We start from the raw sequence: 12,180 nt of genomic DNA, 5'->3' as shown, positions 1-12,180 counted from the left end.
GTCCCAGGGCAGGAGCTTTTCCTATTCTTACTCTATCCTAATCTCATTTGCTAGATTCTTGTTACCAATCTCTACACTTCTCTGAGAGTTGCCAATCATATTCTTGTACTTGAATTTTTTTCTACCTATTCTTTTTTTTTTGAGCTTTAAGATAAAACCTGCACCAGAAATTTTACCTATCTTCAGAAATATGTTCTTAATTTTGTCAATATCTCAAGCTACCAAGGCACCTCTATCCTGTCAATCATCTTAATGGACAATGTGCCCTCTTTGCCTCTACTTTTCAACTCCTCCTTTGCTCTTCACCACAATATGATTGACTGCCACTCATCACTGTCCTGTCACTGCTCTCATAAGTCACCAGAGATCAGCGTATGTCAATTTAGTTGACCTGTTATAATCTGAAAAGTTCTAATTATCTCTGCTGCATTGGACAAACTTTTTTCACATGGTTTCTCTACTGAGACTCTAGTATGCTATGCCTACCTTACTTTTCTTAACAATTTTAGTATCTGTTATTGTCCCTACTGTTCCTAAAATTTTATCATCCCTTAGGAATTTACCTGCCTGTCTTAGAGAAAACATAGATTTTAATTAACCAAACTAAACTCACTTCCTTCTCTTGCCTTATTTGTTTCTCTTCATTTTTTTGTGTCCCACTGTGACTTCATCACCTGCACCATTGTTTAAGCCAGGCATCTTGAATTCATCTTTGTATACTTACTTCTAGTTGGTCTTGAGGTTTTGGGATTACTTCTCTTCATTCTTTGCATCTTCATCCTCCATAGCAGCCTTCCACAGTATGCTACCTGTGTAGGCATAGATACAATTCAGAAGTCTTACTATGATCCTTCCCATGAATCTCTAACTCTTTGGCTGGCTCTCTGATTCATTTACTTTGGTTTGATTCCTGAATTTGCCTTCTAGATGACCTTTAGGGTTAATATTCAAGTTTTGTCTTGCTTCTCTATGTGTCAACATCGAAGAAGTAAACATCAGCATACTTTCATCCTTTGCTGGGGATCTCTAGGCCTACCCTCTGCCAGAATCAGAATTAAGATCTCTGCCTGCAGAACCAGTGAGAAGGTGTACTATAATTTATCCCCCAGCTGATTCCCACAAAGATACTGCTTCTCTGAAAGCAAAGATCACTCGTTTTCATTGAACAAAAAGTTGGAACTAGTGAAAAATTATCTCTACCTTTGCAAATGATTATATATATTTAAATCTTTAAAATTGCTAAAGGCATGTCATTTTAACTCTTTAGAATAAAAAGACTCAAGTCACTTGTTTAGGCACAGAACATTCTGTGCTTAAAAAGAATTAAGTTAATGTGTTAATTTTTTGCACAGTGACAATGGGGTGATCTGTACCATATCTTGCTGAGAAAGAAGAGATAAGATTTTCTACCTGAAAATCTTATTTTTGTTAGCTGTCCACCTCTTTTTTTATCTTTGCAAGTTAGTTGTTAACTTATATTATCTTCTGATCATTTTAATGCAAGCAAATAATTGCTTAACAAAGTATCATATAGAGGAAAATTTGCAAAGGTTCTTTTGAAACCATATAGTGTAAATTACAGTAGTTGCTGCTAAACATGCATAAAACCTTTTTTAAAAGGATAATGCAGAGCATGTTCACATATTGCCTTCAGGTCTGACTCCTATAATTGTCTGTCAGGGTCACCACCTGCAGGGGTCTGTCCTGCAGATTCTGACTCAACAATGGATGAATAAAGTACACTGACACACAGATATTATGCTTTGCCAGTTGAACTGAGTGTGTGCGGGTGGCTTACAGGCACCCTGGGGAGTGCTCTAAACAGTTGTAACTGCCGCCCCCACATGCTGGAATTCCTGGCCTTTATTCAGTACACATTAAATGACAAAAACTCTTGAGTCAACACCACTAGAGGTTATAGATTAAAGGAGAGGTTTTCATGCCCAAAGCAAACACCATTAGTGGGTAATATCCCTGGTCAACCTCTCCCCATCTCCCAGAGAGCCGTCCAGAATGATCAAAGGTTAATGAATAAACAAGTTAGTTAGGTAAACTACTTACATTCCTTTGTCTTTGTGTCCTAATCTCTCTGGTTCCTGCAAAGAGACTCTGGCTGCCTTCAGCCAAGAACTACAGTAAAAACCCTTAGGCCTTCCAAAAGGGTTTGAAACTATATTCTATAATTTTATCTAATATTTTTCCTTAATATTTTTGCCACCGTCCTGAGTGAATTCCCACAATTGTCTTCCTTATGAAAATATCTCCGTTATTAACATATATATTAGGAAGCAATTGAGCAATTTTTATTATTACAAGGGGACAGAGACTACCTTAACTTTTATCTATACCTTGTAAAAACATTTTAAAAAGACATGTTCTCAACATTGAGAATTTAGAACTTAGCCTGGAGGTCATTATGTTAAGTGAAATAAGCTAGACACAGAAAGACAAACTTACTATGTTCTCTTATTTGTGGGATCTAGGGACCAGTTTTAAAATGTTTTAAACATATTTTCTGCATCAAAGTGCTTACTAACCGTGTCATAAGTTTAATGACTACACAGGGCCCATTTGATTTTCAGTTACCCTCTGGAAATTTATAATTACATATTTATAATTTATAATTAAAGATAGACTATAAAGTTTTTAAATATATTCATTCATCTAGTAAACCTTTTAACTTAGAAAGATTAATTCATAGAAGAAAGAAGTTTCTCTAGGTCCCTAGTTCCCCCAGGTGATCCTCAAGTATGTAGCAACAGTTAAAGTATTGAATACATTAGCTCTTATCTATTTATTTATTTATGCCAATATTGAACAATTGAGTTGTTCAAGAGAATCCAATTCTCTTATATTAAGCCAGTGAATGTCTGTCATAATATAAACTTGCAATTTTTTTGTCACTTATTGGGTTCATATTTTTTAATTTAAAAAATATATAATATTTAATATATTATAAATATATAAAATATAATATGTAATATATAAATATTTAATAAATTTATATTTATATAATTTAAAATTTAATATATATTTTATTATATACAAATTAATTTTTTTGAGCTGGAGTATATATATATATATATACATACACACACTGATTTTAATATATGTTCCTTATGTAGGTATATATATCTCTGTCTACATATACATACACAGGTATATGTTCTGCATGTAGGTATATATGTACCTACATGCAGAACATATATTAAATTCCATGAGCTATACTAAACACTGGGGACACAATACTGCAAAGGACAGACAAATTTCCTGCCCTCACAGAGTCTAATAGGAGTAATATAAGGATAATCACAGGGAGTGTCCTTTCAGCTCTTTGAAGGCAGTAATAGCCAAGCAAATGAAAGCATTGCAGACAGATGGAATGGAAGAAAATTTCAAGGGTCCAGAGAAAAGAATATATGGTGAACTAATAATAGTTCATGATGGCTGAATATGTGAGTTGGGGGCCAGAGACACAAAGAGAGGTAGGTCTCGATGGATTTCGGATTATATTTTTATGAAAATAGGGAACCACTAACCACTAAAAAGAAATATCACTAAGAAGAGGACATAATCATATTTATATTTTAGAAACAAACTCATTTCAGTGGAAAATTTTGTTGAGTGCAAAAAAAGCAGACTAGCCAGTTGTGATTCATTGTGACATAGCCAAAAAATGATGGGAAAGCATACCAGGGCAGTGGTAATGGGATGCAAGGAGAAGGAAGATACTTGGGAGGACAATCAGTAGGACACTCTGAGGATATATGAGGTTATGGGAATGGAAGGCAGTAATGTGTGCTGCACAGGTAGAGAGACTGTTCTTTGCATGGCCTCAAGCAAGCCACAGAGTGGGCCCTCAAAGATGATAGTCAGGTTTGTGGCTTGAGTTACTGAGTAGATGGTCATCCTGTTCACTGAGTTAGGGAGAACAGGAGGAGATATGGTATTAGGTGGGAAGAAGATAATGAGTTCAGATCTCGACATACTGATTTCAAGTTATCTATGCAATATCATAGGTAGTGGGATATGTGAGTCTATAGCTCATAGAATTTTTCTTTGCATTAGCTTTGGATTTGGCAATTTCCACATGTAGATAATAATGAAAGATATAACAATATATGGGCATTTTCTGGGATAATTTATAGAGTGCGAAAAGTAGGGGGTCAGGACACCCAATTTAAGACGTGGAAAGCAAGACTAAGAAAAGATTCTGCTACTGAGGTAGGGGGAAGCTCCATGTAGGGTGATGTCATCAATAAAGGGGAAAAGAGTTTTCTTGTTGTGTTTTGTTTTTATAAAGGAAGGAGTAGATAATTTTGTCAACTACTGCAAAGAAGTGAACTACAATAAAAATTAAAACTTAATCATGGAATCTTGCAGTGAGATAATTATTAATGAGTCTGGTAATGGTTTAATCTTTTGTGAAAACTAGTGAGGTTGGGAGACAGAATGTGATGGGTTGAGGAGAGAATCAGAGGTGAAAAAAGAGACATGGAGTGTAGAGTATGCTTTGGAGCCTTTAGTGCGTAAAGTAGAGGGGAGTAAGAATGACAACAAGTTAGAGGATTATGAATTCACGAAGGATTTTGTTTTAAGAAGGGTAGGACTTGAACATGTTCAGATGTTGATGGGAAAGATTATGCTGAGATGGAAGGATCAAAGATGATTCATTTCCAAAGAGGTAAAAACAGGGTTTTAGAGAACTGATGGAAAAATCCTTTTGAGGTTAGAGATCATAAAATCATAATGACACTAAGCCAATGAATCTTGCAACTTCATGACAGCCTGAATGTAAACTTCCAAAGCAACTATCATGAACATAACTTGAAATCAGGTCTTAATATATTGTTTCAAAATTATCTACTTACGTCTCCATTTCTGCAAGAGAGAAGATGGTGGGTCTTAAGTGTTGTAGTGCTCTCACAACTAAGGCAACACCCCAGGCTCGTAGTAAACACCTATAAAGTTTATATTGAATCAATTAAAAGTTACTTCCATCCTCTTGCTTTCCAGACTCATTAAGTGCTTTTTTTCTTGGTTAAATATTCAACATTCCTCCGACTTCTCCAGATATAATTTTGTTCTGAGTCTCCTCATGTTCCTACTAATACTCTGCTGTGTGAGCTTGATTTTATGTCTTTAACATGCAGTGTCCAAAAATGAAGGTAAACTTCAGCTATAGCTGAAAAGAGAGTCTAATGTGAAAGTTATAGATTTGAGAATCATCTTTTTGTCAATTAAGAAAAAATAGCAATCTTCAGAAATCATGATTATAGTTCAACTATGTTACTCTTAGGCACAAAAATGGTTATCAATTTCTTCCACTGAAGTGATAAGATGGTGAGCCCTTGTCCATTGAGAGAGGAACAACCATCTTAATAAATGCTTAGTCTAGATATATTATCTTTTTCTAACATTTAGCAAGCATCTCTACTTCTCCACCCCTGTTTGTTGATATTTGCTTATAGAAAGAAAGCAATTCTAATATTATAATAACAAAAACAGAAAAAGCCAGCCCTACCAACATCTTGATTTTAGCCTGCTGAGAGCCATATCAGAGTGCTGACTTTAAGAACTGCAAGATAGGCCGGGTGCAGTGCCTCACGCCTGTAATCCAGCACTTTGGGAGGCTGAGGCAGATGGATCACAAGATCAGGAGTTCGGGATTAGCCTGACCAACATGGTGAAACCTCGTCTTTTCTAAAAATATAAAAATTAGCTGGGCGTAGTGGCACTTGCTTGTAATCCTAGCTACTCAGGAGGCTGAGCTGAGATCGTGCCACTGCACTCCAGCCTGGGAGACAGAGTGAGACTCTGTCTCAAAACAAAAACAACGAAAAAAAAAAACAAATAAAAACCCCAGCAAGATAATAAAGTTGTGTAGTTTTAGCCATCTGATTTGTAGTAATTTATTATAGCAGCATTAGGAAACGAATAAAGGGAACTAGAGATTGAAGTTCTAAACTGGGACAGAATTAAGGATGAAGTACTAAAACTCCTTAATTGAGATGATCAGTCCACACTTCCCAGCATATTAAATGGGTAAACTAAAACAGCTACTTCAACATTAATCTTCGCACGTCCACTTTTCCCCTATTGAATTATTGACTTGACTTTGTAGCTCATAGCAAATGGTCAGCACGTAAATTATCAGCAGGTTCATGTATACTCTGAAGTGAAAATACAAACTCAGGAAAAATGGCAGCTGACCTGCTTACAAACTAGAGGTCACTATATAGCAATATAGTTAAATTTAGCTGCCCCACAAAATGCTGCAACTTTGTGTCAATTTGTTAAGGACAATTTCTTTCCTGATAACATAAGGATGGTAATATTTATTTAGCAGTTACACTGTGCCACAAACTGCAGTGAAGAATTTTTCATTTTTTATTTCATTTTACAACATTAATACATAAGAGGTTTTACAGATTAAATTTAAGTAAACTGGTCCCTGTCACAGTGGTTGGAAAATCTGACCCTGAGGTCCATGTTCCTTAATGAAAACTGTAGAAAGTTAGTTTGTCAGCCTCAAGTTTCTTCTCTTAATCTTTAAAATAATCGGGTCAACTCCACTACTGCTTTTGCATATCTGTGTTTCTGCATAGAAATCACTGAAACTTGAGTTTTGCTCTCCTTTGCTTTGCAGAACATGACCTATTCTAGGAGAAAGTGTCCTTTTTGAAGTTTTTGCTGTGGACATTGAATTAAAAGGGAAGATGCAGAACAAATGGTACTGTGTCCTAGATTCTATCAAAAGAGACTACCTTCAAGAGTTTAAATTTTGGCAGCAAAACATTGCTTTAGGTTTACTATGGCATGTGAGAATTTATATGGCATATATTTTTAAATTAACATATAAAATAATTTGTTGGATTCACTTGAACTCAAGTCCACAGGCACATACATAGGGCATAGCTTTATACATCTGTCATGGTAGAGTAAATGTCAAATATTAGACCATTGGCAAACAACTGAATTTAATTTTTGACTCACCAATTTAAAGTTAGGTAAAAAGAATAGACTTCCTGGTGAGTCAAACTGTGCTGAATATTTTAGTTTTTACTGAAGAGTTAAAGGTGATGAAGTTAAAGAGACTAAAGAATTGAACTCTTGATTTGTCCTTGCTGTTACTTTATACTGAAGGCACAAAACCATCTAACATAGCTAGAAAATGTACATGTTATGACCTAGTTGAAAAATTAAAATTAAACTTTTATTTTAAGTGCTTGTCAAAATAATTAGATTTGAGAAAAATCATTATTTGGATGTTTCTCTAATATTACACTATAATTTTGTCAAAACCTGGTACCCAAAGCTCCTCTCTGAAACTAAGAAGAATGCTTGAGTTTTCCTTCCCAAGAGCAGTCTACTTGTCATTCTAATTTCTGAATAAATCTTTCTCACTGCCTACCATACCTCTAACTTCATTAGGATATCCTACACCTTTATTTTGTTTGAAAATGTCTCTTCCTAATGCTTATTTGTGATAAAGAGCTATCCATATGAATTTTGGTCAATTAAGCTTGATTACTAATTAAACCAGGGGAGAAAAGACTAGAAAAAGGAAAAGAGACATCAATTATTGATAGCTGATAAAGCAACTAAGAAAAACGTGAAGAAAAGTTACAAAAGTTTGGAGGAAATTTGAGAATGTAAACAATGATTTCCATTGTTCCTGCTCCAGCCTCAGTTTTGTTTTTAACACAAAGGGCCATGTTATGATGAGAAAAAAGAGTATTCTTATTTAATACTAATCTCAAAGATTAGAAACATTGACAAAACCCCAACTTTCTGAGATGTGTGCATGAGGATTTTGTGGTGGATAGAATTCTAAAATAACCCCTAGGATGGTCTGCACCTGTGGTACATGCACCTTCTCCCAGTTACCCAATGAAACGAACCTAGATGCTCATGTGAAGGGATTTTTCAGAATAATTATGTCCCAAAATATTAAGATGTTCTTAAGACAGGAAGATTTTAATTAGTGGTTGTAATCACACCAGCCCTTAAAAGGGAGTGGGCTCTTTCTGGAAAGAAACTAGATGCACGAGAATCATTTGATGCAAGGGAGATTCTCTGTGGCTGGCTCTGAGAGCACAGGGGGCTACATAGCAGGGGAACGGCCCAGGACCCTAGAGCAACCGCTAGACTACAGCCAGCAAGAAGATGGGACTTCAGTCCTGCAACCGCAAGGAACTGGATTTTGCCAACATCCTGAGTGAACTAGGAAGTGGATTATTTTCCAGAGCCTCCAGATAAAATCACAGTCTGGCTCATGCCTTGAGTGTGACCTCCTAAGTGATGAGTCCAGCTAAGCTGCTCTTGGACTTCTGACTCACAGAAATGGAACAGTAAATGGATATTGCTTTAAGCCACCAAGTTTGTTGTAATTTGTTACACAGCAACAAAAAATGAATACAGATTTTTCAAGAAACAGAAAAATCCCAACCTGTACTGCTTAATGTGATCATTTTCTAAAGTTGACTGTATACTGTAGAACTTAGAGCAGCTATTTTATGTCCAAAATTTAGCTTTTAGTTTTAATTCATGTAATCGCTGCTAACTGCTTAGAAATTTGGTAAATGAATTATTCATAGTACTTAATATATTTGTTAAACCTTTATATTTTTAGTCCCAGGAATCCTAATCACTTTAGTCTGTTTGCATATGGCAGTGAGTCCACCTCTTTGATTATTTTTGCTGGTCTTTTAAAAATATTTTTCCTGAAGAGCAGTGATTAGACCTGAATAGGAATGCATGTGGTAGATAAAGGCAGTATAGTTTTCTGAAGTAAAGAAAGTAGAAATGAAGCTTTAGGTGGTTATTTACATCATAAATTGTTATTTGCAGCATAAGGTTATTTGCAGTATACACCTTTTACATTTACTATTGTGCTTCTGGTAGGATAGCTTATATATGCAAGCTCTCTGTATTATACTACAATGGAATATTTCTAATCTAAAAAATAGCATTAATAACAGATTCTAAAAACCAGTATGGGAACCTTGAAAAGACATCTCTTTATGTCTCAGGAAAAGAGTTATAGTCTGTGTCAAGAGTCTCCCAATTGTTCACTTTGGAAAGCTGTAAAGGAACTAAAATGGAGCTGGCTCAGAGCCAGGGTGCTCTGGGCTCCTGTGGATTCTTCTCTTCCACAGAGTTTCTTTCTTCACCAGTTCTATCATGTGACTGTGCCTAAAAGAGCTTCCTGGTAAGGGGATGCCTGTAAGGAAAAAGTCCTGGGGCGGAATGCAGGCCGCATCAGTTTAGGTGGAAAAACACTCTACAGCCTAAAAAAGAGTGGGTAAACAAAGCCATCTATGGTATAGCACAGCTCATTTTGGATTAGGTTTCCATCTCTGTGTGATCATCTATAATTTATTGGGACTAATGAGAACGGGAATTACATGATTGAAAATATGTATGTAGGCAAATGATGTGCTTTACATCTATTGAGAAAAGGAAAATCCAGAGGTGTTTTTGAACTTCATCATTCTGTTAATGTTTCATCTGCTTGTGGACTGTGCTGTTGAATGGAATAATTTTACTCTTAATTCTTGCCCTGTCACCACAATGACTCTGGAATTATAGGGTTACTATTTGTTTGCTGATGAACGCTATTTGGCCCTATCTAATCCTAAATTGTTTATGGTTGCCACATTTTTGTGTCATATCTATTTGCTCAGATGTAGTGGTAGCAGATCATGGAGGATGATGTCTTTCTCTAGTTTATTGGAAACTATTCTCTCTCTGCTGCCATTCAGCCCACTTAATACAGGAGGGGAATGAATTCCACCAGATAGATAGATAGACAGACAGACAGACAGACAGACAGACAGACAGACAGATAGATAGATATACAGAGAGAGTGTGTTTCTTTATTCTTGCTTGTATTGTACCAAATTGACCAAATTACTTTTTAGTCAAGTTTTTATTGTGCTTATCTTCTAAATTTAAGGACTATGTTAAAAGAAGAAAAAATGCATATAGCTTCTACAGAGAATAAAAGCAGATGTCTATTTTTTTTTAAATTCTGCGTGAACACAGAAATGCACATGGACAATTGGTTGGGATCACTTTTAAATAAATGTGTAATTCATTTAGTGATTGGAGGAGACTTAAAGACTAACATTAGACATTTATATCTAATGTTAAATCATAATAAAATTTTTATGTTTTAGAAGCTGTTTAGAAACGTTTTTTATTAGTTACATATATAAATGTTAGCTTTGATTATCTAGACCACTTCTCATGCCTTCATTATTGGATTTTAACTTATTATGGTGTAAGTCTTCCTCTAAATTGTAACCTTTAATTATTACTGGAACATTGATTTCTTAAAGCCTCTAGGCTACAAATGACCTTTACATTTAAAAGAGAAATTTCTTTACCTTCTAAGAAGAAGGTGATAGAGAAGAATATTAAACCACAAGAGAGAAATGACAATTTAATGTTTCTATATTAAATGCAATTCAGCAAGTACTAAGTTAGTTGTGATGCATCATATATCATTCTTGTTTTATACAATTGGCTGCTACTTATTTCACCTATTAATGTTCAAAGAAAGAAAAGGCCTTCAACACAGGTGTTGTCTAACACCATTTTTTAAAAAAATCTCAAGCTGAAAGATTTTTTGCTTTTAGGAAAGAGATACAAATATCTTAAGCATGAACACTGGATATTTCATTTAGGATAGATCTTTGTATGTTGTCTAAACAAAGGAGTAAGAGGAATAATTACCCGGTAAATTGGAAAAGATATGCAGTCTATGTGAATTACCTAAATTCTCAAATGAATGTGACTGTTTCCATTTAAAGATTGATTGCACAATTTTGCGTTTTTCAGTATACTAAGTTCTGGACTTAAGGAAGATATCACCTATCCAAACAAAGGGCACAGATGAGGTACCTTTATGGAATTATAGAACCAACAAATTTTGATGTGGAAAAGGATTTTGGAGAGCATCTACTTATTTCAACCTCCTTATTTCATGAGGTGAAGAATTTCGTCCCAGACAAGTCCTGTGGCGTCCCTAACTTATAAATTAAGTGGCAGAGAAAGATCCAAAACTTAAGCTCTGTTTACTACAGAGAGAAAGGGTCTTGCTAAGGGTTGAAAAGAGAGCTTTAGGTTGATTTTTTAAAGCTCTATTTTCTACCACAGAAAATAATCATTTGCTTCCCAGTAAATGCTTGCAGATACAGAATGATAAAAAGAAATGTAAATATAACTCTAAACTGAAAACACTTGCAAGAAGCGAAAATTTAACATTAACTGCATATTTGTTGATACTATGGAATTAATATAAATGTGCTTTAAGTATGATAATGGAATCCTGGAATTAACAAGAGTCCTTATAGAGAATATACTGAAATATTCACAGAGAAAATAAAAAATAAATGCATACATTTTAAAGATTTTCAAGAGAAAGTTTGGCAGGAGAGAAACATACTGCTTGACTGAGAACTTGGCAGTGAAGAGCTGTGTGCCTGCAGCATAGTCAGTGCCTCAAGGGAAGCCACTACCATGGTGTGCTCAACAAGACACCAGGTCTGTTCTCAATTTTCCTTGTTCAGAAAGTTATTTTTATTTATCAGACTCTGAGGAATTGATCGAAACTATCCAAGCTTACTAGTTTATTAATTCATAGTGGGGAACTTCATTTCCTATGGTAGGAATAATTATATCTACCACTCAGGACATTACCTTTGAAATATCAAAGTACCTGGGAAATTGAATGGGAAATCAAAGTTTCCTAACAAGCATGACACCAGAGCCAAAGGAACTGAATAGATTGTGGGATGTTTCATTCATAAGTAGAACTGCTGCAGACTTACTTTTGCTCACTCTGTATCTTTCCTTTCTAAAAATGGACTTGTTTTGTAAGGGCAACTTCTCCTTAAGAGGCCCATGAAAATGATTTTTCTCCAACCTCTTGTTGGTTATCAAGAATGTTATGAGTAGCCAGGCATGGTGGTTTATGTCTGTAATCCCAGCACTTTGGAAGGCCAATGGCAGGAGGATTGCTCGAGTTTAGGAGTTGAAAACCAGCCTGGGAAACATAGTGAGACTTCATGTCTACAAAAAAAATTTTTAATTAGCCAGGTGTGATGCTGTGCCTGTAGTTCCAGTTATTTGGAAGACTAAGGTGGAAGGACTGCTTGAACCTTGGAGGTT

At 35.3% G+C, this 12,180-nt stretch overlaps 2 long non-coding RNA genes across 2 annotated transcripts in view; one reads left to right on the top strand and one right to left on the bottom strand.

The window, feature by feature from the left end:
- LOC135274017 (uncharacterized) overlaps window positions 1-868 on the bottom strand; it is a 119,875-nt gene extending 119,007 nt beyond the window's left edge. The window contains exon 1 of the long non-coding RNA XR_010341815.1: window positions 725-868. This is a non-coding gene — a long non-coding RNA (uncharacterized LOC135274017). The remainder of the gene's footprint in view (window positions 1-724) is intronic.
- Window positions 1-12,180, top strand: part of LOC135274016 (uncharacterized) — a 692,063-nt gene that overhangs the window by 409,162 nt on the left and 270,721 nt on the right. The gene's annotated exons all lie outside the window — the stretch shown is intronic.

The sequence above is a fragment of the Aotus nancymaae genome, unplaced genomic scaffold (genome assembly GCF_030222135.1).
Source record: "Aotus nancymaae isolate 86718 unplaced genomic scaffold, 86718_ANA_hifiasm-v0.15.2.pri h1tg000002l, whole genome shotgun sequence".
Taxonomy (NCBI): Eukaryota; Metazoa; Chordata; class Mammalia; order Primates; family Aotidae; genus Aotus; species Aotus nancymaae.
The sequence above is the reverse complement of the archived record's forward strand: the minus strand, read 5'-3'. Positions and strand labels throughout refer to the sequence as shown.